Below are 20,743 nucleotides of genomic sequence, written 5' to 3'. Positions count from 1 at the left end.
CCAAGTGTGAATACATAACCACTAGTGGATTTTGTCTCATCTGAATCAGAAATCCAGTTAGCATCACTATACCCTTCTAGTACAGCAGGAAATCCACTATATTCAATGGCATAATCCATTGAACCTCTTAAATATCTCATAAGCCTAGAAAGTGCATCCCAATGTTCTTGATTTGGACATTGAGTGTACCTACTCAGTCTACCTATTGCATAAGCAATATCAGGTCTAGAAAAGCTCATCAAGTGTAGTAAGCTCCCAATTATCTGGGCATACTGAGGCTGAGATAATGATTCTCCTCTATTTTTCATTAATTTAGAGTTAGCATCATAAGGGGTACTCACGAGTTTGAAATCATAATACCCAAACTTCTTAAGAAGTTTTTCAATGTATTGTTCTTGGGATAGTAATATACTATCTCCCTTCCTTATGATTCTAACACCTAAAATTACATTGGCTTCACCCATGTCTTTCATTTCAAAATTCGATCCTAGAAATAATTTAGTTTTAGTAACAATCTCATTGCATGTACCAAAAATTAACATGTCATCCACATACAAACATATAATGACACAATCACCATTTTCAAATTTAGAGTACACACATTTATCAGCATCACTAGGTGAAAAACCATCACATAGCAATACATTATCTAGTTTTTCATGCCATTGTTTTGGTGCTTGTTTCAATCCATACAAAGATTTTAAAAGTTTACATACCTTATTCTCTTGACCAGGTACAACACACCCTTCAGGTTGAGTCATATAAATTTCCTCCTCTAAATCACCATTCAAAAAGGCAGTTTTAACATCCATCTGATGTATCACTAGCTTATGGATAGCTGCTAGGGCTAACAAAACTCGAATAGAGGAAATCCTAGTCACTAGAGCAAAAGTATCAAAGTAATCTATGTTGGGTTTTTGAGTAAAACCTTTTGCTACTAATCCTTCCTTATATTTCTCTATGGATCCATCAGGATGATACTTTTTCTTAAAGATCCACTTACAACCAATGGGTTTTGCTCCTTTAGGCAAATCAACTAAGGTCCAAGTATTATTTTTCTGAATTGATTCAATTTCAGTCCTAATGGCCTTATCCCACTGTTTTGCATCAGGAGCACTAATGGCTTCTACAAAGTTACATGGATCATTGTCAACAAGATAAGTATAAAAGTCATCTCCAAAGGAAGTTTCCTTTCTCTGCCTTTTGCTTCTTCTCAAATCCTCATTTATGGTATTACTATTATCATTATTATCAACAGGTTGAGACATCTCACTAACCTTTAAGGGAAACACATGTTCAAAAAATTCAGCATTTTTCGTCTCCATTATAGAATTTCTTTCAAGTATATCACTTTTAAGAACTAGAAACCTATAGGCAGCACTATGTTCAGCATAACCTAAGAACATACAATCAGAGGTTTTAGAGCCTATTTTCCTTTTCTTAGGATCGGGTAACATCACCTTAGCTAGGCACCCCCACACTCTTAAATATTTAAGGTTAGGTTGATAACCTCTTCACAGCTCATACGGAGTTTTACCAGTTTTCTTATGGGGTATTCTATTTTGTAAAAAACATGCAGTAAGCAAGGCTTCTCCCCAAAGGTTATCAAGTGCACTAGAACTAACAAGCATAGCATTCATCATTTCCTTAAGGGTTCTATTTTTTCTCTCAGCTACTCCATTAGACTCAGGTGAATATGGTGGAGTTACCTCATGGATGATTCCTTCTTTAACACAATAGTCATTAAAGAGCACATACTCACCACCTCTATCTGATTTAATCCTTTTAATTTTCTTATTCAACTGATTTTCTACTTCTGCTTTGTAGGTTAAAAATACATCAAAGGCTTCATCTTTATGTTTGATTAAGTATACTTTGGTGTATCTAGAATAATCATCTATAAAGGTCACAAAATAATTTTTACCTCCTCTAGACATGGTTTGTTTCATATCAGCTAGATCAGTATGAATTAACCCTAATAGCTCAGGTTGACGTTCTACAGAGAAACATGTTTTCTTTGTTATTTTAGATTATACACATATATCACATTTACTACTCTGTTTATCATGCATATTAATCAATCCTAGTTGTTTTAATTTCATAACATAGGAAGAATTTAGATGTCCTAATCTAGCATGCCATATATCATACGAGTCAACAATATAAGCAGAAGAAGATGATTCATTAATATTTTCAGAAACATTTAGAATGAAGAGTCCTTGATCACAATATCCCTTCCCCACGAAAACATTATTTTTTGTCATGATGATCTTGTCAGACTCAGAAGTCACTTTAACCCCCACTTTTCCCAGTAGTGATACAGAGATTAAATTAACTTTGATTGATGGCACATGTTGCACATCACTCAAGGCTAGAGTCTTTCCAGATGTGAGTTTGAGAATAACTTTCCCTTTTCCCAGAACAGGAGTGGTCCTGGAATCACCGAGGTAGACGTGTTCTTCTCCATCCCCTACACTAGTGTAAGAGGTAAAAGCACTTCTGTTTGCACAGATATGCCTGGTAGCACCAGAGTCTACCACCCACTTGCTCACATTAGTCATCAGATTTACTTGAGAAACGACCGCAGCAATAATGTCATCTCCTTCGACTATATTAGCCTTAGGAGGATTGTCGTTTCTTACTCTGCGCCTGCACTGCGGTGCATGATGGCCTGGCTTCCCACATACGAAGCAATTTCCTTTCTTTTTAAAGTTGGGTTTAGATTCATGGGGACGAGATTTAAGAAAATTATTTTTCCTTTTGTGATCAGGTTTGTATTCGTACCTTTTAGGAGCAGGTTTTCCTTCTACCATGTTTGCTTTCGCAGATAAAGCTTTGGTCCTTGTAGTAGCAGACTCCTTCCTATTGGTATCTTCAATTATTATGTGTGTAATGAGTTTTGGTAGAGACATTTGCTTGTGTCTGTGTTTCAACTGTTGTTTGTAATCTGTCCAGGATGGCGGTAATTTCTCGATCAGTAGTTCTGAAACGAATTCATCCGGTAGTAGAATGTTTTCTGCTTTAATGTCTTCGAGCAACTTGTGGTATTCGTTGTTATTGGCAACGACACTATAAAGAAAAAACCCCAAGCAGAGGTTCGATGTCATGTTCTAATGCGATGTGGTGCACTTCAATTACAATGATAAATCTTCCAACCAAAAGAGTTCTGGAAATGGCAAATCTGGTTAGGTGGCATTGTTGACTAGAGTTGGGAATGAAGAGTTGCGATTTGGTTTTGTGATTTGAAATGATGATTTGGTTTCATCATTAACAATGGAGGCTCGACAAGGACTCTGGTGGTGGTCAATGTCATTGACGATCTCCCATGGTCGTCACGATCTGAATTTGGAAAGAATAAGATGGAGCCACACATGAAGAAGGAAGATGAAGTGGTTTCTAACAACGCCTTTGATTGTAGTTTCAGCAACTCCGGTGATGGTGTGAGGAACATTGATGGCAAGGTGATAACGCTTGATTTTACGTGTTTTTGTGTGTATACTTTCATGAATAAATAAACTCCTTAATAACTTTTACCTTGTTTTGTTTCATGTTTATTGTGTTTCTATGTTTTCTTGTGTTTTGTTTATATATGTCTTTTTTACCTCTAATTTCTCTTTGAGTGCGTGAAATAAGGAAATAGGTAGCGATTTTGGTGAAAGAAAACAAGTTGAGACTCAAGGAAGCATGATTGGATAAGAAAGAATGATTTTTAGACAAATACCTACTTTAGGGGCTCTAGAATTGCACCCAAGACTGCAAACATAAAGAAAAGATTCACTTGTAGGATTATATTACAATGGACCACCAAAAAATCACCATTGGTCACCAGGCTGACTTGTTGGGCGAGTTTGATAGCCTAAACCTATAGTATTCGAGTTGTTTGACGAAAAAATGGCTTGCCTAGCAAGTTACAAATGAGGGAATGATAATGCTAAATTTTACCATTATTTAAGCATCATTTTAGTAGCAAAAGCAACTCCTTTCTAACTTATAACTTGTTAAATCCTCTTCTTTTGTCTTGTTTTCTAAATAATTGTGTTTTTGGCTACTTTGATGTACTTTCATCAATAATCCCTTATTTTGTAGCTAAAAATGAGCTTGGAAGAGTCTCCAACAATGTATAGAGCAAACCAAAGCAAGCACATGCAGAAACGCTCGTCGCACATGCAAGACGCTCGCACAAGCAGGACGCTTGTCCAAGATTCAGGACGCTCGTCGCCAAGAAAAGGACGATCGTCGCCAGCGAACGAACGCTCGCTTAGAGAGAAGTGGACGTTCGTCGAGTGTGAACGAACGAGAGGACGCTCGTCCAGCCAGAGGCAGAATATGACGCTCGTCCAGAAGGCAGAAGAGCGGACGCACGTCCAGCCAGGCAGAGTGGATGCTCGTCCAGGAGCTAAGAGGACGCTCATCCAGAGAGGGATAAGAGGACGCTCGTCCAAGATTTAGGACGCTCGTCAGATTTCAATTTTTCCAGATGGTCCGCGCCGGGCGCGACGGGGCGCCGGGCGCGACGGGGCGCCGGGCGCCGGGCGCGACGTTTTGCGAGAGGCTCGCGCCCGGGCACGAAACAGAGAGGGCGCCGAGCGCGACTTTTCACGAGTTTTCGACTTTTTGCGAGAGCCTCGTGCCCGGGCGCGACTGATAGAGGGCGCCGGGCGCGATTTTTCTGATGTGGCAGATTGGGCTTATTTAACCCTAAAACGCGAAGGGGTTTGGGTCTTTGGTTCTTTGGAGGTGCGATTTCACGGCTGGAGCTCATGGAGGGCGCGAGGAGCTTGTGGGAACATCTCCTCCTCTTCCTTTGGGTCTCCTTCTTCATCCATCTTCCATGTTTGTAAGCTTTAGGGTTCTCCATGGAAATGGAGAACCAAACCCATCTTTGTTGGGGTTAGTTGTAGCCATTGAATTCTTGTGTAATTGTTGAATGATTTGAATATATATATGCCTTTTCTATCAATTGCTAGTATTCTTGTTTCCGATCTTAAAGCTTGCATGTAATGGGGACGTTCATTACTTGATTTTGGGGTTTTATGGATTATGGGGACGTAAGATGAAACCCAGAACTGAAATAGGAGTCCTTGTGGGTCATTGATTCTAGGGATGGAAGATGATTCACATGTTGTCTTAGATCCTAGCTCTTTAATGCGGGTTTTGCTTGTGTCGCAACCGGAATCGCGACGGGACGACGATCCAAAAAAGAAACGGGTTTCGAAAAGAGATTTTGGAGTCGCTGTTAACTTTCTGGCAAGTGTACCAAATCGTTCTAAGTAATAAAACCGGTAAGACCGGATATCGTTTCCCAAGAGACTCGTGTAATACCTTAGAACCGTATAATAAGTTAACTAACTTAGACTAAGAATACATCATTTTGGTATGATTCAAGTGTAATAAAATTCCAATTCAAATATATGTGATAAAATGAACGTCTTAGAGGCTAAAAGATTGGAAAATGGTTAATGGATAATGAAACAATATGGATGAGATGTTGGAGAATGATTGTAATTACTACACTATCATGCAAATGCACATCACTACTTCATCAATTAATTGCATTTGTCAACCTTCCTATTATACTTAGACCCAATTCCTTGGTAGAAAAAGCCTAGACTCACTTCTTTCAGTCCCAATTCCTTGGTAACCTAGAAAGTTCATCTGCATTACGATTAGAGGTTTAAGACAACTAAAGCATCAAGCTCCATTCCTAGATACAATCTCCCTTAGGTGTTAATTCCAGTTCAAGATCCACACAATACTTTCCAATATCTAGCAAATCTTAGATTCATGTTATGGTTGATCAAGTCACAACAAGCTTTAAGAGAAGGAAATTAAACACTCACAATCAATTGAAGGAAGCTTAAATTCATTAAACTCAAGTGCATTTACATGAAAGTTTCGTAACTACATCATTCCCCAACAAAATGAAATTAGTTCTCCATAGTCATGGAGAACTTGAGCTTACAATGGAGAAAAATGGAAGAATGGGGATCCAAGGAGGAAGGATGGAGAGTTTCCACTGCCCAAAACCAGCTCCCTTAGGTCCGAAAATGGTGTTCCAAGCTCCAGCCGTCAAGAAGATACCACCCTCAGTTACAGAATGCTTTAAATAGATCTAGGGTTCCATGTCAGCAGAGTTCGCGCCCGGGCGCCCCTCCTCAGTCGCGCCCAGGCGCGAAGCTCTCGCAGAAGGTCGCGCCCGGGCGCCCTCTTTCTCGCGCCCAGGCGCGGAGCTCGCGCAGATGGTCGCGCCCGGGCGCCCTCTTGGTCGCGCCTGGGCGCGGAGCTCGCGCATATGGTCGCGCCCAAGCGCCCTTTTGGTCGCGCCCAGGCGCGAGGCTTGCGCAGAAATTGTATCCTGCTTCCTTCTTCTTGGGCTTTTAGGCGTGAACTTCCTTTCCTGCTCCATCAGATCCTGCTTTTGAATCCTTTTCTTGCTCCCATTCTTGGTGAATACAGTACTTCTCTAACAGCTTGCAATTCGCCTACAAATTTGAGGAATTAATGATGAAAACTTGCATGTAACGCTTAAGCTAGACTTATTCGCAAACTTAGATGACAAGGGAGGATTAAACATGTTTCAAGCTTAAAAAGGGTAGATTTGGTACAAGAATTGGTTCAAAGATAATGGTAAAAATTACCGTTATCACAACCCCAAACTTGAAATCTTGCTTGTCCTCAAGCAGAAAAAAACAAACAAATGAACTGGTTTGAACAAACAAACAACTCTAATGCTTCATCACTAAACAAGAATAAAATTCAATCATGCTTGCTCATCATGTTGACTAGATTTTTGTCACAAGAGGTGAAACTTTCACTGGTGGTACTCACAAACTTACAGAATTTAAACAACAGCTATGTTCTATGAGGGACTAACACACATGACAAAAGTATTTTCTTAACTAACATGGAACCCTTCCTCTGAAAAGAAACTGTTTCACTCAATCTCATAGATGTATGGGGAGGTGTGTCTCTCACTCAAACATCACAATATCACACAATTGAACTTTGCCTTTCATTTCCCTTACAATGAACACACTTACCTATAAAATTGAGATACAAGAACATTCAAGGCTTTACAAGGGTTAGGTTAAGAAGGAGCTTTGGTTTTTCTAGGCAAAACTAATACTAAGAGAGCATTCATTTTAGCACAAGATAACAAAGTCTCGCGTACTTCCACCAATTGTAAGCAAATCTTACTTCTTTTTCCCTTTTTGTAATACTTTTAATTTTAAATAATTTTTTAAAAATTTTTTAATTTTTTTTTTTTTTTTTTTTTTTTTTGAAGGTCGCGCCCTCTTAATGTCAATTCACATGTCACCTCAAATACCCCAAACTTGAACCATTTTCCTGTACCCCACTTGAATGCTCATCTTAGCTTAAGGTAGAGGGATTACAAATTGTTTTCGGATTGCTTTTTAAGGTTCATGGATGGGCTACAAAAGGTTACAATAGGCTTTGGGTTCAAGAACTTAAGACAACAAAGGGAGAACAAGACAACCTTGATCATGTGTATTGAACAAGTAAATGATCCACTTCAGAGAAAATCAGGCAAAACTCAATTATGCTTCTAAGGTGATATCATTCAACAATCATTCTGGAGCACAAAATCTCACTAGGTTACTTAGGGTTCCAAATTTGTTTTCAAACACAATGCCATGCATATTAATCACAAGAAGAACAGCGCATGAAATTCATTCAGTCGAGCGTAACCACAGTGAAAAGAAACTACCCAACTCGAGCCTAATTTCAAAGTCTCACAGAGTAAAAGCAAACACAAGCGATTTCTAATCAAGTCAAGTTCGAAACATTTTCATCAACATGTTCATTCAACCAAGTTCAAAAGTACGAGTGCTGAAATAAAATTAACTACGGAATTTAAAGCATGAAAGTAGTAATTGTTTATGAAAGAGATGAAAGTTGCCCGTCTCATTGTCTCATCTGTCTCCTCAAGAATCACTCTCAGTGTCCTCCACTTCTTCTTCTTCTTCAGATTGCTCCTCCTCCTCTTCCTCTTCAGATTGTTCCTCCTCCTCTTCCTCTTCAGATTCTTCCATTGCTTGAGCTCCAGAAGATGTTCCAGCTCCCCCATCAGTAGAGGTCTGGTCCCCAGGCCAAGCTACTCTTGCAGCATACTCCTCAGAAGTCATGAAACCTGGGTGAGAGGAGGCGTAGACCTGACGCATCATGTCTGCGTGAGCAAGGCCCATCCTGTGTAGTGCTTCCAGCTTAGCATTGAGGTCGGCCATATTGAAGGGGTTTTGTGGGCCGTCTTCTTCAGGCTGTGCAGGTGGGTCAGGCTGATTTCTCCTATGCCTTCGTGGTGGCTGGGGTGCAGGGATGTTCTGACCGTCCTCATCAATTAAGCAGTATTGCAGGTAATAGGATCGATCAATGGTTTTCCTTGGTTTCTCAAATGGAGGCAGTGAAGTATCAACCCCAGCAATCTCACATAGGTGAGTGATCAGAGATGGGTGACCTAGTGGAGTGTTGCTCAGGGCAGTATTGGCACAGTCATTGATCTCGTGTGCAATAATGTTTCCCACATTGATTGGCTTACCCTGCAATATAAGGAAAAGGAGGAGTGCTCTACTTACATTGAGGTCAGACATATGGGAGCACGGAGATATGTTGGCATGAATGAATGCCATCCAATATTTGGAGAGAGGTGTAAGAAAGGAACGCTTGATATGCAATGGTTGTCCCTGTCGGTTTCTATGAAAGTGTCCTCTGGGGAGGCACAAGGTCCTCTCAACCTCCTCATAGTCTATCCCTGCAAAATTTGATCTGTTTGCGTCTGAGTAATGACATGTTGAATTTCCCCCTGGCCACTGAGTGTTCAAGAAAGAGTTGATGGTATTTGCATCAAAAGCTACAGGCCTCCCTCGCACATAACTTGTGAACGGTTGTGGTTCGTCTAAATAGCTGCGAGCATTGGCATAGAATTCCCGGACTACATCAATATTAGCCGGTTCAGGGAATGAGATAAGATTGCTCCAATGTCGACGCCACACCTCTTGGGCAAATTGTGGTTCCTCCCGAGGTAGCTGTTCTACTACTCTTTCCATAAGGAGCCGTCTGTTTTGAGACTCCTCAAAATTTTTCTTGTGTCTCTGAGAGAGGAAGGTTTGAGGTTTGGAATGCTTCTTTTGCTTCTGCCTCTTTGTTGCTGTGGTTTTGATTCTTTTTGTTCCTGAAACAGAGGCCATTTCTGCACAAACATTCAAGGATTGTGAATGTGAGGAGGAAACACAGAAAGATCAAAGTAAGATGTAACATTTGTGCATTCAAGGCTCACGAGCAAACACAAACAATTAATACACTCAATCACAAACAATTACAAAGAAATCAAAAGACAAAAATAAACAAAACACATGAAAAGCTCAAGTTTTGGCAAATTCTGGCCGAACCAGTCGCGCCCAGGCGCGACCTGCTAGGGGCGCCCGGGCGCGACTTCTGCATGAAATTTTCTGCAGAATTTTGCCTTTTTGGGTTACCTATTTTGGTGATTTTTGAGGGTTTTCTGAATTCAATCCAGCATGTAAGCAATTCAATTAAACACACTAACTAAAACAAAGCAATCAAAGCACGGATGAAACAGAGAAAATGGGAAAACAATTGAAGATCAAAGCATGGCCAAAATTTTGGCCGAGCCAGTCGCGCCTGGGCGCGACCTGCAAGGGGCGCCCGGGCGCGAGTTTCTGCAGAGTGCAGAACTCAATGGTGGTGGTTTTTTCCAGTTTTTCAATCATCAATCATGCATTCAAGCAGTTCAATTGTACAATCCTAGTCTAATTCAAACAACAATCAACACATGAAAGCAAAGGAATTTCAAAAGAAGCATACGAAAGCAAAACCTACTTGATTTGGAGAATTGAATTTGAATTTGAATTTGGGGATCTTGAGAAGGTTGAGAGCTTGACCGTGATTACCCAAAGAAAACGGATTTTTGGTGATGAGAATGAGTGGGTGTTAGAGTTCACAATGGAAGTGATAAAGTTGAGTGGGTGGGTTGAGTTGGGAATAGGTTTACTAAGTGAGAGAGTTCACAATGGTGAGTGGGAATGTTGTTGATTGGTGGTAGTTTGTGTGGCTTAGATGGAAGGGTATGGTGATTTTGGGGTTTTGGAGAGAGTAGGCACGAGAGAGAGAGAGAGAGGGCTGGAAATTAGGGTTTGAAAATGAGGGACATCAGACCTGTGCACTTAAAATCAGAAAAAATTGGGCCTGCACATGTCGCGCCCGGGCGCCCCTTTTCTCGCGCCCGGGCGCGACCAGCACGCTGATGTCTCGCGCCTGGGCGCGCCTGGTCAGGGGGGCTTGGGCGTGAATTCTGCAGAATTTCAGCAGACTGCAGAATGGCTCAACTCACAGTACCATTTTCTGATTTTTGCATTCTCTAGCTCTCAAAACACCCCAGAACACCTTCTTTTTATCAAACACGTTTGCTTAAATCTTCAATAAGGGAAATTCACTTGAAGAATCAATTTGAAGGTGTTCAATTTCACAAATTTTCAACATTCTCCAAAACAAGCAATTAAAAATCATGACACCACATAATCACACCATTCACAACTCAAGCTACACAAAACAGTAACAACTTCCTCACAGACAAAATTTTAACAAGTGCTAAAACACAAACAAACAATCAACAACACACAATTAACAAAAAATCATTGAAAGAAGGTTAGAAAGTTGGGTTGCCTCCCAGTAAGCGCTTGTTTAACGTCATTAGCTTGACACACTGATGCTCATGGATCTGAGAGGTGAATGATTGTTGTGAGACGCTGAATCTCACCGCCTAGGTACTGTTTCAGCCTCTGTCCATTTACCACCCAACTTTTGTTTGGATCATCTGCTGCAGGGTTAACCAACTCAATAGCCCCATGGGGCTTTACCTCCTTTATGATGAACGGTCCAGACCACTTTGATTTCAATTTGCCTTGCAGAATCTTGAATCTGGAATTGAAGAGTAAAACTTGTTGGCCAGGTTGAAACTCTCTCTTTAAGAGCTTTTTGTCATGATACAACTTAACCTTCTCTTTGTAATTCTTGGAGTTATCATAAGCTGTCAATCTCATTTCCTCCAACTCCTGTAATTGTAACTTCCTCTTTTCTGCAGATAAGGTAGAATCAAAGTTCAAGAACTTCAGGGCCCAATAAGCTTTGTGCTCCATCTCCACCGGTAAATGACAAGATTTGCCATAGACTAGTTGAAAGGGAGTCATCCCAACAGGTGTTTTCATTGCAGTCCTGTAGGCCCACAGAGCATCATCCAGTTTTAATGACCAATCTTTCCTGGAAGAAGAAACAGTTTTCTCTAGAATCCTCTTGATTTCTCTGTTTGATACTTCCGCTTGCCCATTGGTTTGAGGATGATATGGGGAAGCAACTTTATGTTTCACCTCATAGTTTTTTAGTACCTTTTCAAGCTGATAGTTGCAGAAATGTGATCCTCCGTCGCTGATAAGAATTCTTGGTACCCCAAATCTTGAAAATATGTTTTTCCTCAAGAATTTAATCACAGTGGTTGCATCATTCTTTTGGCATGCTACTGCTTCCACCCATTTGCTAACATAATCTACTGCAACCAGAATATACTCATTAGTATAAGATGAAGGTAGGGGACCGACAAAGTCAATACCCCAGCAATCAAAAACCTCAACTTCCAGGATGCTTTGTAGTGGCATTTCATGCCTTCTTGAGATAGTGCCCACTCTTTGACATTTATCACAACGCTTGGCTTGGGCATAAGCATCCTTGAATATAGTAGGCCAGTAAAATCCAGATTGGAGGACTTTGGCAGCTGTTCTTTCACCATTGAAGTGTCCTCCATAGGGTGAATTATGGCAATGCCACAAGATTCCTGCTGATTCTTCTTCAGTAACACACCGCCTCAAGAGATTGTCAGCTCCTAGTTTGAATAAATAGGGGTCATCCCAAACAAACTGCTTAGCATCATTTAAGAATTTCTTCTTTTGTTGCCATGAAAGATCATCTGGAAGGATTCCCGCAGCTTTGAAATTAGCTATGCCAGCAAACCAGGGCCTTTGTTGGACCATCATCAAGTTCTCATCATAAAACTCTTCACGGATTTCTCTTTCTTTAGTTGTAACTTCATTATTGACAAGTCTTGAGAGATGATCAGCAATGACATTTTCACTTCCTTTCTTATCTCTGATCTCCAAATCAAATTCTTGCAACATAAGAACCCATCTTATCAATCTTGGTTTGGAATCAGGCTTGGTAAGCAAATACTTGATAGCAGCATGGTCAGTGTAAATAATCACCTTTGAACCTATGAGATAGGGTCTGAATTTCTCTAATGCATACACTATGGCAAGAAACTCCTTTTCCGTGGTTGCATACTTTAGTTGAGCTCCATTCAAGACCTTGCTTGCATAGTAGATTGTGTGGAACACTTTCTCTCTTCTCTGTCCAAGCACTGCACCAATAGCATAATCACTAGCATCACACATTAATTCAAAATCTTTGTTCCAATCAGGAGATATGATCACCGGAGCAGAAATTAGCTTGGATTTCAATGCTTCAAATGCCTTCAAGCATTCCTCATTTAGTTCAAATGGTGTATCTTTTACAAGGAGATTGCTTAAAGGCTTAGCAATCTTGGAGAAATCTTGAATGAATCTTCTATAAAAGCCAGCATGTCCAAGAAAGCTTCGAATTCCTTTCACATTTGTTGGTGGTGGAAGCTTTTCAATGACTTCCACTTTAGCTATGTCCACTTCAATTCCTTTGGAAGAAATTTTATGCCCCAAAACAATCCCTTCTGTTACCATGAAGTGACATTTCTCCCAGTTAAGAATGAGGTTGGTTTGGATGCATCTCTTTAACACCGTTTCTAAATTTGCCAGACATAGGTCAAATGAGCTTCCAAACACTGAGAAGTCGTCCATGAAGACTTCTATACATTTCTCCACAAGATCGGAGAATATAGCTTGCATGCATCTTTGAAAGGTGGCAGGGGCATTGCAAAGCCCAAAAGGCATCTTTCTATAAGCGAATATACCGAAGGGGCACGTGAATGCGGTCTTTTCTTGATCTTTTGGATCTACAGCTATTTGATTATAGCCAGAATAACCGTCCAAAAAGCAGTAGAAAGCTTGCCCTGCTAATCTCTCCAGCATTTGATCCATAAAGGGGAGTGGAAAATGGTCTTTTCTTGTGGCCTTATTCAACTTCCGGTAGTCAATGCACATTCTCCAACCAGTGACAGTTCGTGTAGGTATAAGCTCATTTTTCTCATTACATATAACTGTCATGCCGCCCTTCTTCGGGACCACTTGCACAGGACTTACCCATGTGCTATCAGAGATAGGATAAATGATCCCTGCCTCAAGAAGCTTGAGAACCTCTTTTCTCACCTCCTCTTTCATGACTGGATTTAGCCTTCTTTGAGGTTGAGTTGCTGGTTTAAAATCATCTTCCATAAAAATACGGTGCATGCAATAGGTTGGACTTATCCCCTTTAAATCAGAGATAGACCATCCTACAGCTCCTTTGTTTCTTTTCAACACTTCGATCAACTTTTTCTCTTCAGCAGATGATAAGGAGCTGCTGATAATCACAGGCTTGTTGTTACCCTCATCTAGAAAAACATACTTTAAGTGAGAGGGTAAAATTTTTAGTTCAAGCTTCTTCTCTTCCATCATGACATCAGTCTTTATATCTTCGATCTGTACTTCATTAGATGGGATCTCCTTCAGCACATCCAAATCTGTTAAACGTTCTTCAATCATTTTCTCTTCTTCTTCATTGAGAGATTCACGTGCATCTATGAGTGTTTTTATCAGCGGGGACGACACATGTATCTCCCTTTCTACCGTTATGCAGGCTTCGTCAAGCACATCAACTTGAAAGCAAGCTCCCTCATCACTGGGGTGAGACATTGCTTCAAAAACATTGAAATTCACCTCTTCATCTTCCACCCTCACCTTGAGCTTACCATCATCAACATCGATGAGTACTCTTGCCGTCTTCATGAATGGCCTTCCAAGGATGAGTGGTACCTCCACATCCGCCTCCATTTCCATGATAACGAAATCCACTGGAAACACAAATTTATCTACTCGTACAAGAACATCCTCCACTACACCAAGTGGATACTTGATGGATCTGTCTGCCAATTGTAAGCTCATCCGAGTAGGTTTGAGTTCAAGCTCTCCAATTTTCTCAAATAAAGAGAAAGGCATCAAATTGATGCTTGCACCCAAATCGATCAAAGCTTTTCCAATAGCTAGCTTACCTATAGTGCAGGGAATGGTGAAGCTACCAGGATCCTTGAATTTAGGAGGGAGGAGCTTTTGGATAATGGCACTGCAGTTACCTTGAACTTCAATGGTCTATTCCTCAATGTATTTCCTCTTTTTAGTGAGGAGTTCCTTCATGAATTTTGCATAGGCCGGCATTTGTTGTAGTGCTTCTGAGAATGGTATTTTTATCTCCAATTGCTTGAAGATATCCATGAACCGTCCAAACTGCTTTTCTTTATCCTTTCTTGTGTATATTTGTGGATAGGGAAGGGGCCTCTCAACTTCTTTTTCTTTTCTTTTTCTTCTCTCATCCTTCTCTTCTTTTTCTTTCTCTCCACTAACACTATTCTCATCTTCTTTTCTCTCATTCTCTTCTTCTTTTCTATTCTCACTCTTCGTCTCATTTTCATCTTTTCTTTCATCACTCTCTTCTGAATTCTTTTTCTCTCCACTCACTAACAACTTACCACTTCTTGTAGTGATTGCCTTGCACTCCTCCTTTGGGTTGGTTTCAGTAATAGCTCCAAAACTCTTATCAGGTTTTTCTTCTAGCTTCTTGGCCAGTTGGCCAACTTGTATCTCCAAATTCCTTATGGATGCTTCCGTGCTTTTGTGGTTGGAGATGGATACTTGCATGAATTGTTGAAGAGTGTCCTCCAACTTAGAGGTCCTGTCTGATAAAGAGGGGTGTGCTTGATATTGTTGTTGAGGTGGTCTGTTTGAAGGTCCAGCTTGTCCTTGGCCCATGCTTGGGTGCGGTCTCCATCCTTGATTAAAGTGATTGTTACGGTTTTGATTACCCATATAGTTCACGTCTTCTTGGGTATTGACCTGCATAGCACAATGACCATTAGCATGTTCTCCACCACACAATTCACACCCTTGATGTTGGGCTTGTGAAACATTCTGGAGTTCTTTTGGCAATTGAGAGAGTTTGTTCATGAGCGCTTCAAGCTGTTGGGTCATTATCTTGTTTTGGGCTAATAGAGCATCCTGAGATTGTAGTTGAAACACGCCTTTTTGCTGAGCCCTTTCATTCTGCAATTCACTGTCATTCGCAGCCATGTTTTCTATTAGCTCATGAGCTTCTTCTGGTGTCTTCCAACGGATATTTCCCCCAGCTGAGGCATCCAACATCAATTTGGTTTGGGATCTCAATCCTCCCAAAAACATGTTGAGAACGGTAGGTTCATCAAACCCATGAGTGGGTGTCTTTCTCAGTAGCCCTTTGAATCTGTCCCAGGCTTGACTCAGAGTCTCATTGACATCCTGCTGAAAAGATGAAATCTCCTGTTTCCCTTTGTTAACCTTGGACTGTGGAAAGAATTTGTTGAGGAATTTTGCCACAACATCCTCCCACGTAGTGAAGCTATTTTCAGGGAAAGAATTCAGCCACATCTTCGCATTTCCTCCCAAGGAGAATGGAAATAAACTAAGCCTTATTGCCTCATCTGGCACTTGATGGATCTTTACAGTGTTGCAAATTTCCAAGAAAGTTGCTAAATGATTATAAGGATTCTCGTGTGACAGGCCATTGAATTGATTACTCTGCACCAGATGGATGAGAGCAGGCTTCATTTCCATGTTCACAGCATTTACCCGTGGTCGAGCAATACTATTAAAGTGGAGCGGTCCTGCAAAAGTAGAGTAGTCTTCCAAGGTGCGCCTTGCTTGTCTATCACCATTGCCATTCATATCATCACCCATATCCCCCATTTCCTGATTAGCTGTGGAAGAGTTTGGTTGCTCAGAGATTACAGGTGCGGGAGAAATGTTTCTCGAAGTTCTGTTTTCTCTCCTTCTTTGGCTATTGTTTCTTCTTGCTGTCTTTTCCACTTCAGGATCCAATAGAAGAGGTTCAAGTGATGGTGTGCTTCTAGTACGAATTTTTCTCTGCATTCACTAGAAACAACAATACTAGAGCACAAGATTAACTTTAAGATCACTAAAACAAATTTATTCACAGTAAAAAGAATAAAAAGAATAAAGCCTAAGTTGGTTAAGAATTACACAACAGTAAAGTACTAACACCGAGTCCCCGGCAACGGCGCCAAAAACTTGTTAACTTTCTGGCAAGTGTACCAAATCGTTCTAAGTAATAAAACCGGTAAGACCGGATATCGTTTCCCAAGAGACTCGTGTAATACCTTAGAACCGTATAATAAGTTAACTAACTTAGACTAAGAATACATCATTTTGGTATGATTCAAGTGTAATAAAATTCCAATTCAAATATATGTGATAAAATGAACGTCTTAGAGGCTAAAAGATTGGAAAATGGTTAATGGATAATGAAACAATATGGATGAGATGTTGGAGAATGATTGTAATTACTACACTATCATGCAAATGCACATCACTACTTCATCAATTAATTGCATTTGTCAACCTTCCTATTATACTTAGACCCAATTCCTTGGTAGAAAAAGCCTAGACTCACTTCTTTCAGTCCCAATTCCTTGGTAACCTAGAAAGTTCATCTGCATTACGATTAGAGGTTTAAGACAACTAAAGCATCAAGCTCCATTCCTAGATACAATCTCCCTTAGGTGTTAATTCCAGTTCAAGATCCACACAATACTTTCCAATATCTAGCAAATCTTAGATTCATGTTATGGTTGATCAAGTCACAACAAGCTTTAAGAGAAGGAAATTAAACACTCACAATCAATTGAAGGAAGCTTAAATTCATTAAACTCAAGTGCATTTACATGAAAGTTTCGTAACTACATCATTCCCCAACAAAATGAAATTAGTTCTCCATAGTCATGGAGAACTTGAGCTTACAATGGAGAAAAATGGAAGAATGGGGATCCAAGGAGGAAGGATGGAGAGTTTCCACTGCCCAAAACCAGCTCCCTTAGGTCCGAAAATGGTGTTCCAAGCTCCAGCCGTCAAGAAGATACCACCCTCAGTTACAGAATGCTTTAAATAGATCTAGGGTTCCATGTCAGCAGAGTTCGCGCCCGGGCGCCCCTCCTCAGTCGCGCCCAGGCGCGAAGCTCTCGCAGAAGGTCGCGCCCGGGCGCCCTCTTTCTCGCGCCCAGGCGCGGAGCTCGCGCAGATGGTCGCGCCCGGGCGCCCTCTTGGTCGCGCCTGGGCGCGGAGCTCGCGCATATGGTCGCGCCCAAGCGCCCTTTTGGTCGCGCCCAGGCGCGAGGCTTGCGCAGAAATTGTATCCTGCTTCCTTCTTCTTGGGCTTTTAGGCGTGAACTTCCTTTCCTGCTCCATCAGATCCTGCTTTTGAATCCTTTTCTTGCTCCCATTCTTGGTGAATACAGTACTTCTCTAACAGCTTGCAATTCGCCTACAAATTTGAGGAATTAATGATGAAAACTTGCATGTAACGCTTAAGCTAGACTTATTCGCAAACTTAGATGACAAGGGAGGATTAAACATGTTTCAAGCTTAAAAAGGGTAGATTTGGTACAAGAATTGGTTCAAAGATAATGGTAAAAATTACCGTTATCAGTCGCCACCATAGTTTATTTTGGAAAACTACGGAAAAACCATGAAACGATAAGACACAGTCCGCGAAAACCAAATTCTGGGTTCGGGAGTCGGTTACGCGTAGGGAAGGTATTAGCACCCTACAGCGCCTGCCCGAAGGCAGTACCTTTAACTAAATGCGCGAATATGATATGGTTTTCAAAATGTTTAACTATCCCCTAAAATAAAACTCTAAAGAAACAAAATATATTTTTTAGTTTTTTGGGCCCGACAAGGATTGACCTTGCTCCTACGTATTCTCATTCAGAATGAGAAATCAGGGTTACGTAGTTCTTTCTGAAACTGTTTGAGAAATTTGTTTGGAAATGATTTTGTAATTTTGGGAAATGAACCTGACAAGGACTAGCCTTGCTCCTACGTATCTCCATTTTTGGTGAAGAATCAAGGGTAACGTAGTTCTAGCTGAGAGATTACTTGTAGTTTGGGAATATTTTAGTATTTTTAATAAAGAAGAAAAAGGTTTTCTAGCACAAGGCCTACGCGAGCGGTCGCACGTGTGCTTAAACCTTTTCAAAATATTTTTATTTGATTTTTAATTTTTATAAAAGAAAAGGAAAAGATTTTCAGCACAAGGCCTACGCGAGCGGTCGCACGTGTGCTTAAACCTTTTCAAAATATTTTTATTTGATTTTTAATTTTTATAAAAGAAAAGGAAAAGATTTTCAGCACAAGGCCTACGCGAGCGGTCGCACGTGTGCTTAAACTTTTTCAAAATATTTTTATTTGATTTTTAATTTTTATAAAAGAAAAGGAAAAGATTTTCAGCACAAGGCCTACGCGAGCGGTCGCACGTGTGCTTAAACCTTTTCAAAATATTTTTATTTGATTTTTAACTTTTGTAAAAGAAAAGGAAAAGATTTTCAGCACAAGGCCTACGCGAGCGGTCGCACGTGTGCTTAAACCTTTTCAAAATATTTTTATTTGATTTTTAATTTTTATAAAAGAAAAGAAAAAGATTTTCAGCACAAGGCCTACGCGAGCGGTCGCACGTGTGCTTAAACCTTTTCAAAATATTTTTATTTGATTTTTAACTTTTGTAAAAGAAAAGGAAAAGATTTTCAGCACAAGGCCTACGCGAGCGGTCGCACGTGTGCTTAAACCTTTTCAAAATATTTTTATTTGATTTTTAATTTTTATAAAAGAAAAGGAAAAGATTTTCAGCACAAGGCCTACGCGAGCGGTCGCACGTGTGCTTAAACCTTTTCAAAATATTTTTATTTGAATTCTTTTTATTTAAACTATAAATATTGTATTATTAAATATATATTTTAAGATAAGTAGATGTCTAAAATAAATAAATAGAACAAAATAAAATAAGGAAAAAAAATAAATAAAAAAAAACAAAAGAAATGGAAGTAGCCGAACGGACGTTGGGAACAGATTCAGAATAACGAGCGTTCGTTGAGGAAAGATGGCGAACGGACGCCTGGAACGAACGCTGAGTAACGAGCGCTCGTTGGGTAAAGATGGCGAACGGACGCTAAATAACGAGCGCTCGTTATGGGGATATGGCGAACGGACGCTAAATAACGAAAGGTGAATAACGAGCGCTCATTGAGGAAAAGATGTCGAACGGACGCTAAATAACGAGCGCTCATTGAGGAAAAATGGCGAACGGACGCCTGGAACGAACGCTGAATAACGAGCGCTCGTTGGGTAAAGCTGGCGAACGGACGCTTAATAACGGGCGTTCGTTGTGGGGAAATGGCGAGCGGACGCTAAATAACGAGCGCTCATTGAGGAAAGATGGCGAACGGACGCCTGGAACGAACGCTGAATAACGAGCGCTCATTGAGGAAAAATGGCGAACGGACGCCTGGAACGAACGCTGAATAACGAGCGCTCGTTGGGTAAAGCTGGCGAACGGACGCTTAATAACGAGCGTTCGTTGTGGGGAAATGGCGAGCGGACGCTAAATAACGAGCGTTCGTTGTGGGGAAATGGCGAGCGGACGTTAAATAACGAGCGTTCCAAAAGAGGCCTAAGGTTCCCGGATGTACGCTCATTTCTGGGCCCGGCCCACATGGTCAATTTCTAACCTAGAATTTTCTAGGGGTTCAGGAGGTTCATCCTCATTCCCACTCTCTAGCTCACGGCCTCTCTAGAGACCCAAGGTCTCCTGCTCGACACCACAAGTTCACCGCCCCCTCCGCCATAGCCGGCCACCGTCGCCTCAAACAGAACGCGCCTTGGCCTCGCCGGCGACCCCTCGCACCACCAGAACCACCGTCAGCCAAGACACCACCGTCTCCACTCCTCTCTCTTCGAAAACCAGCGATTCTCAGGGATGGTTTTCCTCCGTCTTCATCTCCGATCCGCTCGTGCCATCATCACCCATCAACATCAACTTCACCATTGCTAAAGCCTCCACGACGAACACGACCACTGTCACGATAATGTTCCCCCCGTGCCTATACTCGTCCACCTCCTCGGCCACCCACACGGTCACCATCACCTACCAGGACGACCTTAGCGACGCCACTGCCACCACCACACAGCAGACTACTACTTCCAAACCGCCAACCACGAAACAATCAGCCACCCTCTTCCTCCCCATTCGAGGATTTTCTCGAAGGCCTAATGCCCCCCTACAACACCATTTTTCCCTCTCTACCTCCCCTAATTTTTTAATGTTTACTGATGGGTTTAATGTTGGTTGAATCTTGTCCATTTGGTATTGGAAACGATGAGTGTGTAGTGTGCATATGAGCATGAGTGGGATAGGTGATTCTGTGACAATGGTGCATGGGCTGGCGAGATAGGGGTGCAAGGAGCTTATGCAATAAGCATACATGATGAATTTGAATGTACAGGTGAACAAAAACCTACCTGCTGCTGGGGCTGCTGCTACTGCTAGTTGTGTATCCGGTGACCTCCTCTTGCCAGTGCCAGTGCCGATGATGATTCTGGGTGATGATCCCAGATGATGGTTTCTCGTGTGCACCCTTTTTCCTTTTTTTCTC

The sequence above is a fragment of the Vigna angularis genome, chromosome 4 (assembly GCF_016808095.1).
Source record: "Vigna angularis cultivar LongXiaoDou No.4 chromosome 4, ASM1680809v1, whole genome shotgun sequence".
In the NCBI taxonomy this organism is placed as follows: domain Eukaryota; kingdom Viridiplantae; phylum Streptophyta; class Magnoliopsida; order Fabales; family Fabaceae; genus Vigna; species Vigna angularis.
This window is presented reverse-complemented; position numbering follows the sequence as displayed.